The sequence below is a fragment of the Lagopus leucura genome, unplaced genomic scaffold (assembly GCF_019238085.1).
Source record: "Lagopus leucura isolate 7727_CA_CO unplaced genomic scaffold, USGS_WTPT01 Super-Scaffold_810, whole genome shotgun sequence".
In the NCBI taxonomy this organism is placed as follows: domain Eukaryota; kingdom Metazoa; phylum Chordata; class Aves; order Galliformes; family Phasianidae; genus Lagopus; species Lagopus leucura.
Window position 1 is genome coordinate 13,332,053 of NW_024962261.1, and position 14,572 is coordinate 13,346,624.

Here is a 14,572-nt window from a genome sequence, read left to right on the forward strand (position 1 = left end):
GTACCTGTACCATGTTTACTTATAACAGTTGATTTCACTGGAATACTTGATTTCACTTTTTTACTCTTTTTCCTAGCCAAATTTTATACCTATCTCTCCATTTCCTATTGTAATGCTCCATAATTGGGATCACAGAGCAATTGCTAGAAAGGCCCTAAGTTTTTATTTTAAAGACATGCGTTTGATAGAAAAAGGAGGGGAGGGGGGAGAGGGGAAGAGCCAGCAAACGCACCTAGTTCACATTAGACAACACTCAACCACCATAAGTAACTCAAAGAACAAAGATGCTTAACAGTCAGAGGTGTGGTGGAATAATACAAAGTTGCATTGAAATAACTCTAATTCTTGACTATGTAGCACAGTGTGTAACACTGTCTGGTGTTCACCAAGAAAGTGCTTTTACTTCTTACGTCATCTTTACATCCATTTCTGAGTGCTTGAAAATATTTATTATATACTTAAAATCAAGCATTCCTGTTGATCTACTGAGACGTGCACAAAGCCATCAGCCTCATCTTGAGACTAAGAATTCAAAACAAATGCTGATTTAATTTTATAGTATTACAGAATGCTACAAAATTTAGACATCAATAGTACCAATACTATCCTAGCAATAGAACCAATAGTAATAATATTGGACATCAGCTCATTAATTCTGTACTGATTCTTTGATGAGAAAAACAAAAACAACAAAACTAAAAACTGTGGGGATTTTTGAAGGAGTTCTGAGCACACATCATCTACAATATCTCGGGGAATGATATACTGAAAATGTAGCATCTCATAAATAAATAAATAAATAAATAAATAAATAAATAAATATACTTTCCAAAATGTACAAATACTACCAGAATGACCATGTAATAGTGAAAAGCTTTACAGTTGAAGTGGCTGATATTCCTTCTTTTCAAAATTGCTTGTTCACATTGAAAAAGTGTCCTCTAAATATAACCAATTCCTGAGACACAACCTATTGTTTCTGGACAACTATTAACTCCATTAACATTGTGAATGTGTTTGAGTTTTCTAGCTCATCATCCCATTAAGGACTTCAGAACAATGTGTCCAATAGCATTTGAGTGCCAGGTACACCTGTCAGCATAACCACACCAAGAACAACCACTACAGCTACTTGAGATACGAGCAGCTGAAAGAGACAGGAAAAGACAGAAACGTAATGAGAAAGGATATAATGGGATAAGAAAGGGAGAAAAGAAGCAAGGCAGAACAGAGAAAGAGACCATGCTCCTGAAACAGGTCTTTTATTTAAACACAAACAGATTGAGTGGGAGATTTGATCTTGAACAAACAAATAAATGGGGTTGGGGGGTGAGGGAAGGGAAGTAAAAGCACACGCAATGATACCACAACAGATAAACAGCTGCATTAGGAACCCTTGCATCTAAATATTCAGAGGCAAAGATAGGAGACATTGAGGAAGCAGACTAAAAGCAGGAGAAGAGGGTAAAGAAATAAAGGAGTAATCACACTTATGAGAATGCAATTGTTGACAAAATATTTTTCTAGATATTTTTCCCATGCCAATTTTGTCAGAAAGAGAAAACGATCTATTACAAACTTATTCTCCCAACAGCAGAAAAAGCAAGTGGAAAGATTTGAGTACATATTAGTCAGGTGATATGTACTTCAGACTCAGCTGGGATTACACAAACACAGGTCACCGTGTGCCTTTTAGTTTACGTGCCCAGCCACAGATCGTTAAAAGGCAAAAAACATTCACTATAGCAGCATTCTAGTCAATTGGGGCATTGTATAACCAAGATGTTATAATTGCAATATAATCAAAAGAGTAAGGCAAAGCTGTATAACCAAGATGTTATAATTGCAATATAATCAAAAGAGTAAGGCAAACAAGGATCACAAAAGAGAATAAGTAGAAGAGCTTACCCTTGGGTTGAGCTCACTAGAAGATATCAAAGAGGAGGATCTCCAGAAGAGATCCTTCCCCTCTGGTAGCCAGCTCTTAAATAGGTCCAGGAGGGGTGGAGCCTGGCTCCACCCCTTCCGGTAGCACAGGTGAATTGCCTTCACCTGTGCTCCTCTGGCTGACTCATGGCTCACCTCAGGTGATCAATCAGAGGTTCAGGCCGTGACTCAGCAGTTCCCATACAGGCATTTTGAGTAAAAAGCCTTATTAGAAGTTTCTCAAAACATATCTGGAAAGTTTGGCAACTGGTCTGCAGCAGTGCCAAGTATCCAACAATTTCCACTTCACACCTGCCAAGCAAGCACTCTCAACTGCGGTTTCATCCTGCAGTTTTACAAGTTAAATGGCAATTTTGCTTCACACTTGGGCCCTACTTCCTGCCCAGTCTAAATAATTAATCACAATGCTTTTCAATGCACCCAACTCAATGCTCTGAATAAAGTGAGGGACATGCATCATCATCCATGCATTAATCTTTGGGAGAAAGTATTTCAGATTTCCTTCACATAGAGAAACAATTCCAAACAATACTAATACTAACTTGAAAAGACTACACTTGAAATGGGAGCTTAACTGGCATTACCATCCTCATTTTCTAATCCACTTATGTTGATTAAAAAGCAAACCAAATAAAGTCACAGCAACTCCCCCACTACTCATTCCCTGCTCTATTCAGTTCAAAAGCAGCATTTTTCTTTTTGCTGTTCTATGGGATTCAGGTAAACTATGGTTCTAGGCCAAACTTCCAGTTCTTCAAACTCCTGCTGCAGCCATACAATGTGCTCAGGATATTGTTCAGCATCTGAATTTAATTTGTCCTCAAGGCTAGTTGCCCCAGCTTGACTGACAGGATAACTGTTGACAAATAACTGAAACAAAGTCTAATAAAACAGCCTCAAAAGAACAGTTAGTCATACATAATCCACACAGACAGGCAGCATCAGTAAAAGTCTGCTCCCCTTTCCTTCCCTAGTTGAGTCTGAGATAACATTCCCAGTAGAATTAGTAACTGTGAATCAAAAAAGACAAGAAGGGTTGAAGACTGCTGTACATTTCAATAGAGAAGGAAAGACAGACGGGCATGACACTTCTTTGAATGCCCTCAATCAAATAAAGAAATTGAATTCTTGAAAAATACTGCGGCTGGCTCACACCTAAGAAGGCAGGGGCAATAAGAAATTACTTTGTTCACTATATTAAGAAGTAAGTTACACTGCAGAATATTGTCTTCTGAGAAAAACTGATATTTGAATGAACAATTTCAATAAACGTTTCAGATCAGTCTCCCTTGAACACTTAGTAGCACCTAAACTTCTGAACTAAACTGTGACAACTCGGGACATAAGCACATGCAAAAGAAAGCAAGACATCTGTGAAACATTTATGTCTGAAATAGAATGTTTGTAACATTTTCGAGACAGTATTTTTAATCTAGTTGCCAAAGATCTGAGTAAGTGATTACTGGAACACATATGTCCTCCAAGGCTTAAAGTACCTTCTCAATTAAGGGAGTACCCTGTAGCAAGCAGTACATAAAGTTAAAAACAGAGCTAGAAAATAAACCATTCTGTGTCCTTCCTTGTGCTATAGCAAGTGTTGGTCCAAAAAAAGATGCCAAAGTGATATCAGAGTATCTTCTGTGGGCAAAGCGGAACTTGAAATTAAATTACACCATTAGCAAACATCTGTCTATCATTTACTCTTTCTTTCTTTAGAACATTAACATAAAAGAGAATATTATACTCTTAATTTTCTTGAAGAAAACAAAATACAAAATATCTCTAAATGGCCAGTCAGAATTTAAACCTGTGTTTAGGAACAAAATTTAGAAAAGATAATGGAAAGAGATCTTCCCATAAGTTCTCTTTTGCAACCAGCCTGCTGCACAGACCAGATTCTTACATTTCATATGAGGACTTCTCTGCCTCTGCCCAACCAGGCTTACATGACTTTAAGTACCTCGTTACTTCATGCTCTAGTGTAGTGTTCCTTAACTATGTAATGCATGCATACTTTCTGGTAGCACTACACATTGGATGCTAAATACAAAGCTGATGTACAAATAGCAAGCACTATATCCTGACAAGGACTATTAACACTCTCCCCAGTCCCTCCTGGGAAATGAGACTTCAGTGCTCAAGTAGTTTCAGGACATTCTTCTTCAGCGTGCTAATTGCAGAAGGCAGTCCGTCCTGAGCATTATGGAGGCTTGGGGACTTTTTCAGGACAAGAACCTGAAAATATAACTGCAAAGTACACTGTGCTTAAGAGGACAGGAAGCACACACAAAACCATCTTTCACACTCTATATAAATGTATCCAAATTGAGATTACAGCATATGTCTGCACTTCCAAAAAGAAAAGAAAAAAATAGAATAGAACTCTCCCATCTGGTAGAGAGACTTTAAATATCATTATAAAATATATTCTACAGTTAGTTAGGAGTCAAAATGTAAAATCTTGAAAATGAAAGATCTCTCAGAGTGCGCATGCAACATTCCAAAGTGCAGTCACTGAACATTATGCAGGTATACTTCAGTTATACTTTCTGGCAGCATTTATTTGGAGGCCTCAGGCTTTCTAATCTCTTCCTGTAGACCTAAAACTACAGGAGGGCTTACCCACAATGGACAAAGTAGTTTAAGTATTCAATATAGATGTCAACCAGTTTTCCCGCCACACTCTCCAATCCTAATTTTTGGTTAATATTCTCTTCATAAAGACAGGTATAATGAAAGTTGGCTTCCATTATAGCAATTTTCTTACTGGATTTTACTGACTTACTTCTGTTTTATGTTTTCCATTTGGCAAAAAGTTTCACTGACTTAACACCACAGGTGTACTTTACTGTGAAAAGCAATAGCAAGTGTTAAACAGCAGACTTCTGCATTAACATTGCTCTGGATCAGCTATGTTCTACACTGAAAGTAAATGAAGTATTTCAGCTCTTTAAAAAACAGTTCCATTGGCTTTATTTCCCTGTATAAGAAGCCCTATGAGTTAGTCACACAATCCAGCTGCACCTCAGTGATTTGACCCAAGTTTAACAACTGAAGTGTAAGACAGATAGAAACACAGTTGGTGCAAGGGACAACAATAAAGAAATGTGAGTATTTGTATAGAAGAGCATGCGAAAGTAAGTAACACAAGGGCACAGTTTTCACACTTGTGTTACTGCGAATAGTCAATCTGCAAGATTAGTGGGAACTTCTGAGTGAAGAATGGAAGTTATTTACATTAAGCTGAAAAAGAGCAGTCATTCATACTAAAAAATAACACCTGTTATTTTTTTTCCTTTGCTTTTAAAGAGCACACATCAATTTAATCAATTATTAAATCGAAAATTAGAGTGATGAAAAGACATTTGATGAAGTGTACGCAATTCTGCAGTTACTTACAGGAAGTGAGAACTCAAAGAAAACCTTACATGGAAAAGACAACCTACAAACCAAATTTTAACACCATATACTACAAAACTAAGGCAACAGAAAAGACGATTCATATTATGAAAACAAGCAGGTTTTCCTGTAGTGGTTTCTGAACAAACACAACCCATGAATAGTCTGCTAAGATTCTAAGTTAGTAGTTCTGGCAGCAAGAGTACACCAAACTCTAGACTTTCAGTAGGATAAGTGGTATGTGGCAATACTGGAATGCAAAATGAATTTTTTTATTTTTTTTTTTTCCCCAGATCATTCTGAGTTTGCTCCATACAGTTGGAAAGAATTGGTTTCAAAATATTATAAGGCTAGGTAAGGAACATACTAACCATGATGAAGAGCCACAATTCCTAATGCCATTCTCTCATTACTGGAAAAACATCAACAAATCAAATTCATGTGACAAGTCTGGCTATGTGAAGATGCAAATCCAGTCACACAACTGCAGGGGCTCAAGGGAAGGAGAAGCTACGGACTTCTCAGTAGCAAGGAATTGCCTTGGTGGTGCTGCGCTGCTCTGCACCGTCATTTCATGCCACACTGAACAGCAAAGTACTTAAAAACAAATGAAGAGAAGCATTTGTTTTCTTGTTTGAACACTAGAACAGAACAGACTACAAGATGTTTATGGAGATATTACTCTTCCAAATTTCAGTAGCTATCAGTGAGACAGGCCAGGAAGGCTATACTTCCTGACCTGTAACTGAAATTTCCTGCAGACACCCCTGGAATACGCACAGAAAGGGAAGTCAACAGGTTAGAAATACCTATTATACTTCACTTGTTTCTGGCACAAGAGCACAGTACAGATATTTTCACACTGTGGAGTTCTTACAAACAAGGAAGGACTAGCTGGGAATGTGAAGGCTGAAGGCTATGTTGGATGTAGTGATCATGAGATGGTGGAGATCAGGATCTTACAAGGAAGAAACAAGACAACAAATGGGATTGCAATCCTGGACTTCAGGAGAGCCAGTTGTGAGTCCTTCAAGGATCTACTTGTAGATATATCATGGGTTAGAGCACTGAATGGTAAGACAACCCAAGAGAGCTGGTTGACATTCAAGTACCAATTCTTTCTAGACCAAGACCAGTGCACTCTTGAGAATAACAAATCAGGCAAAGGTGGTAGGAGACCCACATAGATTAGCAAGGAGCTCAAGGTAAAACTGAAATGGAGGAAGAAAGTCAATGGAAAAGGGGTCTAGTCATTCAGGAATGATATAGGAATTGTGTCAGGGAGTATGCAGATGCGATGAGGAAAGCTAAGACTCATTTGGAATTAAGTCCAGCTAAGGAAGTTAAGGACAACACAAAGGTCTTTAAGTTTGTCGATAGCAAAAGGATGAGCAGATGATGAGAGAGCAGTGAAGGTTAATCTATCTTGACTTAAACAAGTTTTTTGACGATGTCTCCCATAATATTCTCATAAGTAAGCTTAGGAAGCATGGGACAGACTAACAGTCTGTGGAGTGGAAGAAAACTGGCCTATTGCCAGAGTGACTAGAGGGTGGTGATCAGCAGTGCAGTCTAGCTGGAGGCCTGTAACTCGCAAGGTTTCCCAGGTGCTGGTACTGCATCCAGTCTTGTTTAACGTCTTCATGAGTGTCATGAATGAAGGAACAGAATGCATCCTCAGCAAGTCTGCTGATGATAGAAAGCTGGGAAGAGTGGCTGACACACTAGAAGATTGTGCTGCCATTCAGCAAAACCTGGACATACTGATGAGTTGAGTGTAGAGGAACCTTGTGAGGTTCAACAAGGGTAAATATAGAGCCCTACACTTGGGGAGGAATAACCGCACACGTAGGTACAGGTTAGGGGATGACCTGCTGGAAAGGAACTCTGCAGAGAAGGATTTGGTGTGCTGGTGGACAACAGGTGGACCATGAGCCAGTAGTGTGCCCCTATGGCCAAGAAGGCCAGTAGTGCTCTGGGGTGCACTGAAAAGAGCGTGGCCAGCAGGGTGAGAGAGGTAATCCTTCCCCTCTTCTCTGTCCTGGTGAGGCACATCTGGAGTAATGTGTTCTGGGCTCCTGAGTTCAAGAAAGACAGTGAACTACTGGAGAGAGTCCAGTGGAGGACCACAAAGATGATGAGGGGGCCACACCATCTCCGTTATGAGGAAAGGCTGAGAGACCTGGGACTGTTCAGCCTGGAGAAGACTGAGGGGGGTAGTCTTATCAGTGTTTATGAATACCTAACAGGAGGTACTTAAGTGGGTGAGTACAGGCTCTTTTCAGTGGTATGTAGCAATAGGACAAGGGGTAATGAGCACAAACTGGAACACACGCAGTTCCACATGAATGTAAGGAAAAAATCTTTACTTTGAGGGTGACAGAGCACTAGAACAAGCAGCCCAGAGAGGTTGTGGAGTTTTTCCCTCTGGAGATATTCAGAACCCATTTAGACACTTTCCTATGCAACCCGTTCTTGCTTTAGAAGGGGATTAGATTGGATGATCTCCAGAGGTCTCATCCAACACTTATGATTGTGACTCTGCAATTCTCTTTGCCTCTTGTCTCCCTCTTCTCCCATTGTATCACTGCTGACTGTTTCCAGTACTTGAATAGAAGCCCTTTCCCTTCCCCACTGGTTTGCTCCTGCACCAGCTCTCACCCATGCATAAGCCCTCCTGATACACTCAGTATCACCCTGATACTGAGTATACCCTGATCAGTATCACCCTCTTCTCCTTAAACATGCTGCCTCCATTCCTTGGTCTTCCTCTTCAATCACAAATCACCAACATTTTTCACCTGCTGTTATTATCCCTATAATTTGCCACTCAAATGCCTGTTGTCTCTTCTCTCACTTTCACCAACCTCCACAGGATGCGTTTTTGTTTTATTACTTCATCTGAATACCATTTTCTTCTCTCTGCTTTCTTCCCTGAACTCCTGACAAAATCTCCAGAATGGACATTTCCCATCTCCACATACCATGCCAATTCCTCATTGTAACATTTTTTATAAGGTAGGCATATAAGCTTCTGGATCTGTTCCTGAAACATAACAGCACTGAAGCAGGCCACAGATGAAACAGCAGGGCTAGAAGAAGCAGGGTGCAGCTCCCGTTCCTGATGTACGACACCACCTACCCTTCCAGTTTCATATGCTGGTAATAAAAAATACCTCTTTGTTAACAGATCTCTCCAGGGTAAATACATGTGTGGACTCCTCCTTTCCCAGGCTCGCCGGCACTGTGCTTACAACTAATAGCAAAATCACAGCTGAAAAAAGCAAGTATGCTCACAGAAAGGAAGTGCTTAACATGAAAGATAAGTCTAAACATGTCTGTTATTGCAGTCATACTCAAAACATTTCAGAGTTGTCAAACAAGCTCGGGAAAAGGGAGAGAGAAAGAAGAAAAGAGGAAAAAAAAAAGTCATTTTGGCTATTAACAAATATTTAAATGAAATTCAGCTGACTTTTATTGTGTTTAGGGGAAATCGTTGTTTGACTGTTGCTCAAATTATGTATTTCATGAATGATGCTCAGAAGCACAGAGAATTATGTAAAATGGAAAAATATTTATTTCTTAGTACTTGAGTAATTAAATATTATTTTGCATGCTTTGCACTTAGAATATAATTCTGTAATGTGTTCACAAGACACATCTTTTCCTGAGAAAGCAACACATGTAACACTTTTTTGCTCATATTTCCTAAAGTACTGTAATCCAATAATCTGTCTTGAAAGTTCATATGGAATTTTTAGACAACAGAACAGAAAACAGTAAAGAAAAACATTAAAGTATAATTTAAAAACCTTCTGAATCCACTGAACTCAATTCTACATAAATGCGTAGCAATTATATCAACTATTCAAGTTGATATGGAATAGATATATCCTGGAATTTTGTTAAAGGTGAACTCAGCTCATTAAAAATAATGGCCATTAATCTACATTACATGAGAGCACACCAAAGCATAAGTACTTGAGGGAAATTAAGTAGTATAGACAGGCTGAATGAGTCTTTCAAAGCTCTACAGCAAACTACCATAAGCGATAACACACGATGCTAATTTAAGTAAAATTCTTAGTCATGAAAGAAAACCAGAATTTTATCATTTTACTGAAGAATTAGATATAGCAAATATATTTCAAAAACTTAATTTCAACAATGAAATAGGTATGTAAAATTGACATAAAATAATCAAAAAAGCCAGAGAGAATATACTTCAGTACAATAATTAGGGAAAAAAAATAGATAAAATAAGTGGAGCTACACGTATCAGGAATACCTGAGTCTGCTGGGCCAATAAGACAATTCAATGTTATCAAAAATAATTCATGAAATTAATTGAGGGTCACAAAGTACCAGGATTTCCTATTAAAGTTGGTTTGAATTAGGTATGAATCTTAACCAATGTTTTTACATTGGTTAAGATTACATTTACATTAACATTTATAATGTTTGTACAAGCACAAAAGAAATTTGCTTCATGCAATTCTGCTGGATTTGTCATCAGGGACTCATAGAATCATAGGATGGCTTGGGTTGGAAGATACATCAAGGATCATCAAGCTCCAACCACCCTGCTGTAGGCAGGGCCAGCAATCTCCATACCTAATTCTATACCATGTTGCCTAGGGCCCCATCGAACCTGGCCTTGAACACCTCCAGAGACAGGGCATGCACAACCTCTCTGGACAGCCTGTTCCAGCACCTCACCACTCTCTCTGTAAAGAACTTCCCCCTGACATCCAACCTACATTTTTCCTCTCTCAACTTAAAATCCTTTTCCCTCAATCCTGCCATTATTCACCCTTGTAAAGAATTGACTCCCCACCTGTTTGTAGGCTCCCTTTACATACTGGAAGGCTGCAGTGATGTCTTCCTCCCACAGCCTTCTCTTCTCCAGGTTGAACAAGCCCAGCTCCCTCAGCCTGTCCTTGAGGGCAAGGTGCTGCAACCCCCTGATCATCTTTGTGGCTCTCCTCTGGACCCTCTCCAACAGCTCTCTGTCTTTCTTGTATTGGGGGTCCCAGACCTGGACACAGTGTTCCAGATGGGGCCTCACAAGAGTGGAGTAGAGAGGGACAATCACCTCCCTGTCCCTGCTGGACACCCCTTTTCTGATGGAGCCCAGGATACCATTTGCTTTCTGAGGTGCAAGAGCACCTGTTGGCTCATATTAAGTTTTTCAGCCACCATCACAAGGGTGGCAATCAAAACGATTTTCAGAATTCATGAAATCAATCTATTTAAGGTTAAAAACCCTATAATGACTTGATGGTTTTGTCATCACAATGAATATTCATAGATTCATCATCCATGTTCAGTTGAGCATTTAAAATGAAAAATAAACTGGCTGTATTGCTTACCTGTATTTCACAACTTCAGTTATTTCAGTCGTTTCTGTGAGCAGCAAGTTATTTACTGAAGATATCCCCAATTCTAAAGAAGAGGAAAAAATAGTGTAAGTATCTGTTACAGCTGTCACTACAGATTATCTACAGCACAGAACAACGTAACTTCATATTATTATGAAGAAAATACAAGAGATATCAACAGTTGGGCCAAAATCAGGAGTTTCTTCATCTCTTTTCCTTTGTAAAGCATGACAGATAACATAATTCAGAAAAGCTTGATAGCTCCTGGAATCAGTGAATGAATTCAAGAAGCGGCTTCCTTGTTTACTGCAGTATTTAATGCAAGTACTGACTTCTTGCACTTTTGGTGTTCTTTACTAATACGTTTCCACAAACAAGAGTTGAGGAAATACACAGTTTTTGTTTTTTTTTTTAATAGATTTACATGTTTTATATAGACAGGCATGTGTTTATTTATATAAATATACAATCTTTTAACACATATATATATATTTTATATATATATATTTTTAACACATATATATACAGTAATAGCACATGAATAACTGAGAAACAGTAATTCAAATGCAGCAGCTCAGTTCTGGCTGCTTTCTTTGCTAGCCATATCTTACTATTACCAGGAGCTGGTGGAAAGGACCAAAACAGATGGATGTTCCAATTAATTTTGTGTGCAATTCCAGCTAGACAATCCATCTCACTTATCAGGCTTCAGACCACAGGTAATGCCAGACTGTACAAACCATTTATTTTCTGAACTATGCGTGTAATAGAAATGCGTAACTTTTCAGTTAAGACTCATGGTATGTGTGAGCAAAGACATTTGCCATTAACTATCATCCATGAAAACTGCTAACAAGCTCAGTAGTTCTCAGTAAAAGGAAGGATAGATTACAAGTACTGCAAGCAATAACAGAAAGTAAACAGATTCAGAACTGCCTCCAATTAACAAGAGTAACCACTGCACTAGAACCTGCTATTGAACTGTTATGGCCAGTGGATTATTCACTAGTGCTAAACTTTTGTTAAAAACAACAAAAACAACCTAAAACCAAAGCAATAACAACAACCAATCCTGTGTTCAGAGAATATCCATTTGTAATGATAAATTGACTTGACTGCACCTGCATATCAGAACTGGACTTCTAAACACATTGAAGATGTGAGGAAAGTAGACGCCTCCAATCCCGTTCAAAATGTTAATGTAAAATATGGCAGAAGCTGTAGTAAACTAAATGTTATGCATCTCCTGTGGTAAACAGGGTAATATTTTGTGGATTTTAAATATGTTTACTTAATTTTAAATCTCTTCTACTCTTGAGGTCTTAGTGTTTTATCTGTCATGCTTCATTTGCTTGCTGATTTTCAATAGGGGCTTGTCATATTTCAGTCTTCTTTGTTCACAAACAAAGGAACTGAGTCTTCTGTTTTTTGTCAGGCTGATGTAAGCCAGATTTAAAAAATAAAACTGTAGTCTTTTCAAACATTAAAAAAATAAATAAATAAAAAATAAGCAAACAAAAAAACCTTTATCCCATGCTCCCCTGAGAAAAATCAAAGGGAAAATTTATAGACCAGAAACAGTTGAGGTACTAGACAAAAGCAGGTAAAACAGATTGTATAAATGAACAAAATTGTTAAGTCAAGAGAAGAATGCTAAGGAGGAAGGTAAGGAAGAGAGGAAACTCATCAGAACAGTATTATATGACACAGACGGAAAACTGGTAACTTCCTTATTAGGACAGAAATTTGGGAGATCAAGAAAAAAAGACAAAAAATAACATGCGCATCAGTTGCACAGCAGAAATTCACACCGAGGGAGCCTTCCCAAGAGAGAAAATCCGCAGCAAGGCTCCTCGGAAAATGCCGCTGGGAGGTGAGGGCAGCCCCCGACGTGCGGTGGCACTGACGCGGTGGGGCGGAGTCGGGGGCTGACGGCGGATAAAACCTGCCGCGAGGGAGCTGAGCAAACAGGACGTCCGGGCTAACCGCGCGGCAGCTCGTGCAGGGCGGGAGGGCGAGCGAGGGAGCAAGCGAGCGAGTACCTCAGGGCTACAGAGATAATTCATTAGGTGATTATCAGCTGCAAAGTTCAGGCTCATCACACTCTGAAGTGCAGGATTATCCCCCCAAGGACCGAGACTTAATCGTGGTATCCACCCGGAAGAGAGCTAGAGTGTCACCCGCGTCAGGAAGGATGTTGCAACCCTGACCGAGTTCGGAGGCAACCACATAGCACTTCAGACCTCCGGATGTGCACAGCGCATGAACCTCTCGCTGTCTCCGTGGGGCAACTGTCAGAACAGCTGTGTGACATGCGAGCAGACAGACGGCCTACTCAGCCTCGTGGCCAAACTACAGGATGAAAAATTGTCGTTAGGAACAAAAAGGAGGAGCAGGGAAACCACAGTTCATCCATGCACAAACAGGTTATTTCTAAGGAAAAAACACGAGCTCAAGGCATCACATCAGGTTGAGGAAAAAAAATTGCAAGGCTGGGGACAAGAACAGAGCAGATGGAGGCAAGTTCGCACCTGAAGGAGCAAATGAAATTCTCCTGGTCTGCTCCACCCCTACAGGTGCCTCCATACAATAAGTGTGAGGCCCTGGAAATGGAAGGCCAGTCTGTGGGTTACAGCTCACTCAGTCTAGACATTCTAACAAAACCAAACCATTAAAAGCCTTCCCTCGACATCAAGACTCTTCACTGAAGAAGAGACAAGTATTGTAGATGATTCCTCCCTGCGTGGAACTGAACATCCAGTATTCTGAGCAGACTCTGTTCTTAGAGAAGTCTGCTGTCCTCATGTGAGGGACATCACCAGGAAACTACCTAGCCTGGTACAGCCAGCAGACCACAACTGCTTACTGTTTTTCCATACATGGAGAGATGAAGCAATTACGTGTAGGTCAAGGACTATCAAAAGGGACCTCAGGACCTTGGAACAACAGCTAAGAGAATTGAATGCACAGACCATCTTCTCTGCCTCCTGCATTGCCTAAAACACAGAAACAAACCAAAGGATCTTATCTTTAAATACCTGGCTTTGTGGCTGGTGCTCTCCCAGCACTTTGGGTTTTTCAACAACCAATAAATCTACACATTACTGGGTTTATGGGCACCAGATGTGGTTTGCCTTTCTCAAAGGGAAAGAAGAGTCCTTGGGAAAAAGCTACCGAGGCTCACTGGAAGGGCTTTAAACAAGGTATGAAAGGGGTGCGGGGCTAATAAGACTTCCCATGATAAGGTGTGGGAAGACACTATATTAGGTCAAGGTTTCAGGGGAACCTGAAGGACCCACTGTCTTAAGAGGTTCTAGCAACACTGCAGCACATACAAAACTCCACGGTGATGAGGCAATGAGTGCTGGGGCAACAGGAGAATGCAATGGAGAAAATCAAGGGAAATACCTAAAAGGAATTGAGGAGTCATCCTTTAAGAAAGTAACAATACCAGCTGCCCAGCTAAAATGCCTCTGCACCTCTGCATCTCAGGAAACAAACAGAAGGAGCTGGAAGCCACTGTGCTACTAGAAGACCATAAACATAGTTGTCATTACTGAAACCCTGTGGGATGGTTGCCACAGCTGGAGAGTGGCAATCGATGACTACAAGCTGTGCAGAAGGGACAAACAAGGAAGGAGGGGATGGGATGTTGCTGTCTAAATCAGGAAAGGAAGAGAATGTGAAGATCTTTCATTAAAGAACAGTCATGAGAAGGTCGAAAGCCTATGGATGATAGTTATAGACAGAGACAGCAAAGAGAACCTTGTGATGGGTGTCTAGTACAGACAGGCACCAGATCAGGCAGAGCCTGTTGATAAGGTCTTCTAGCTCAAGCTACAGGA

General features: G+C 40.0%; 1 protein-coding gene across 2 annotated transcripts in view; it reads right to left on the minus strand.

Moving 5' to 3' along the window:
* Nucleotides 1-14,572, minus strand: part of CDC42SE2 (CDC42 small effector 2) — a 98,785-nt gene that overhangs the window by 67,094 nt on the left and 17,119 nt on the right. For both annotated transcript variants that reach the window (XM_042866100.1, XM_042866101.1), the window contains exon 3: nt 10,719-10,791. The gene's annotated coding sequence lies outside the window, so the exon portion shown is untranslated. The remainder of the gene's footprint in view (nt 1-10,718; nt 10,792-14,572) is intronic.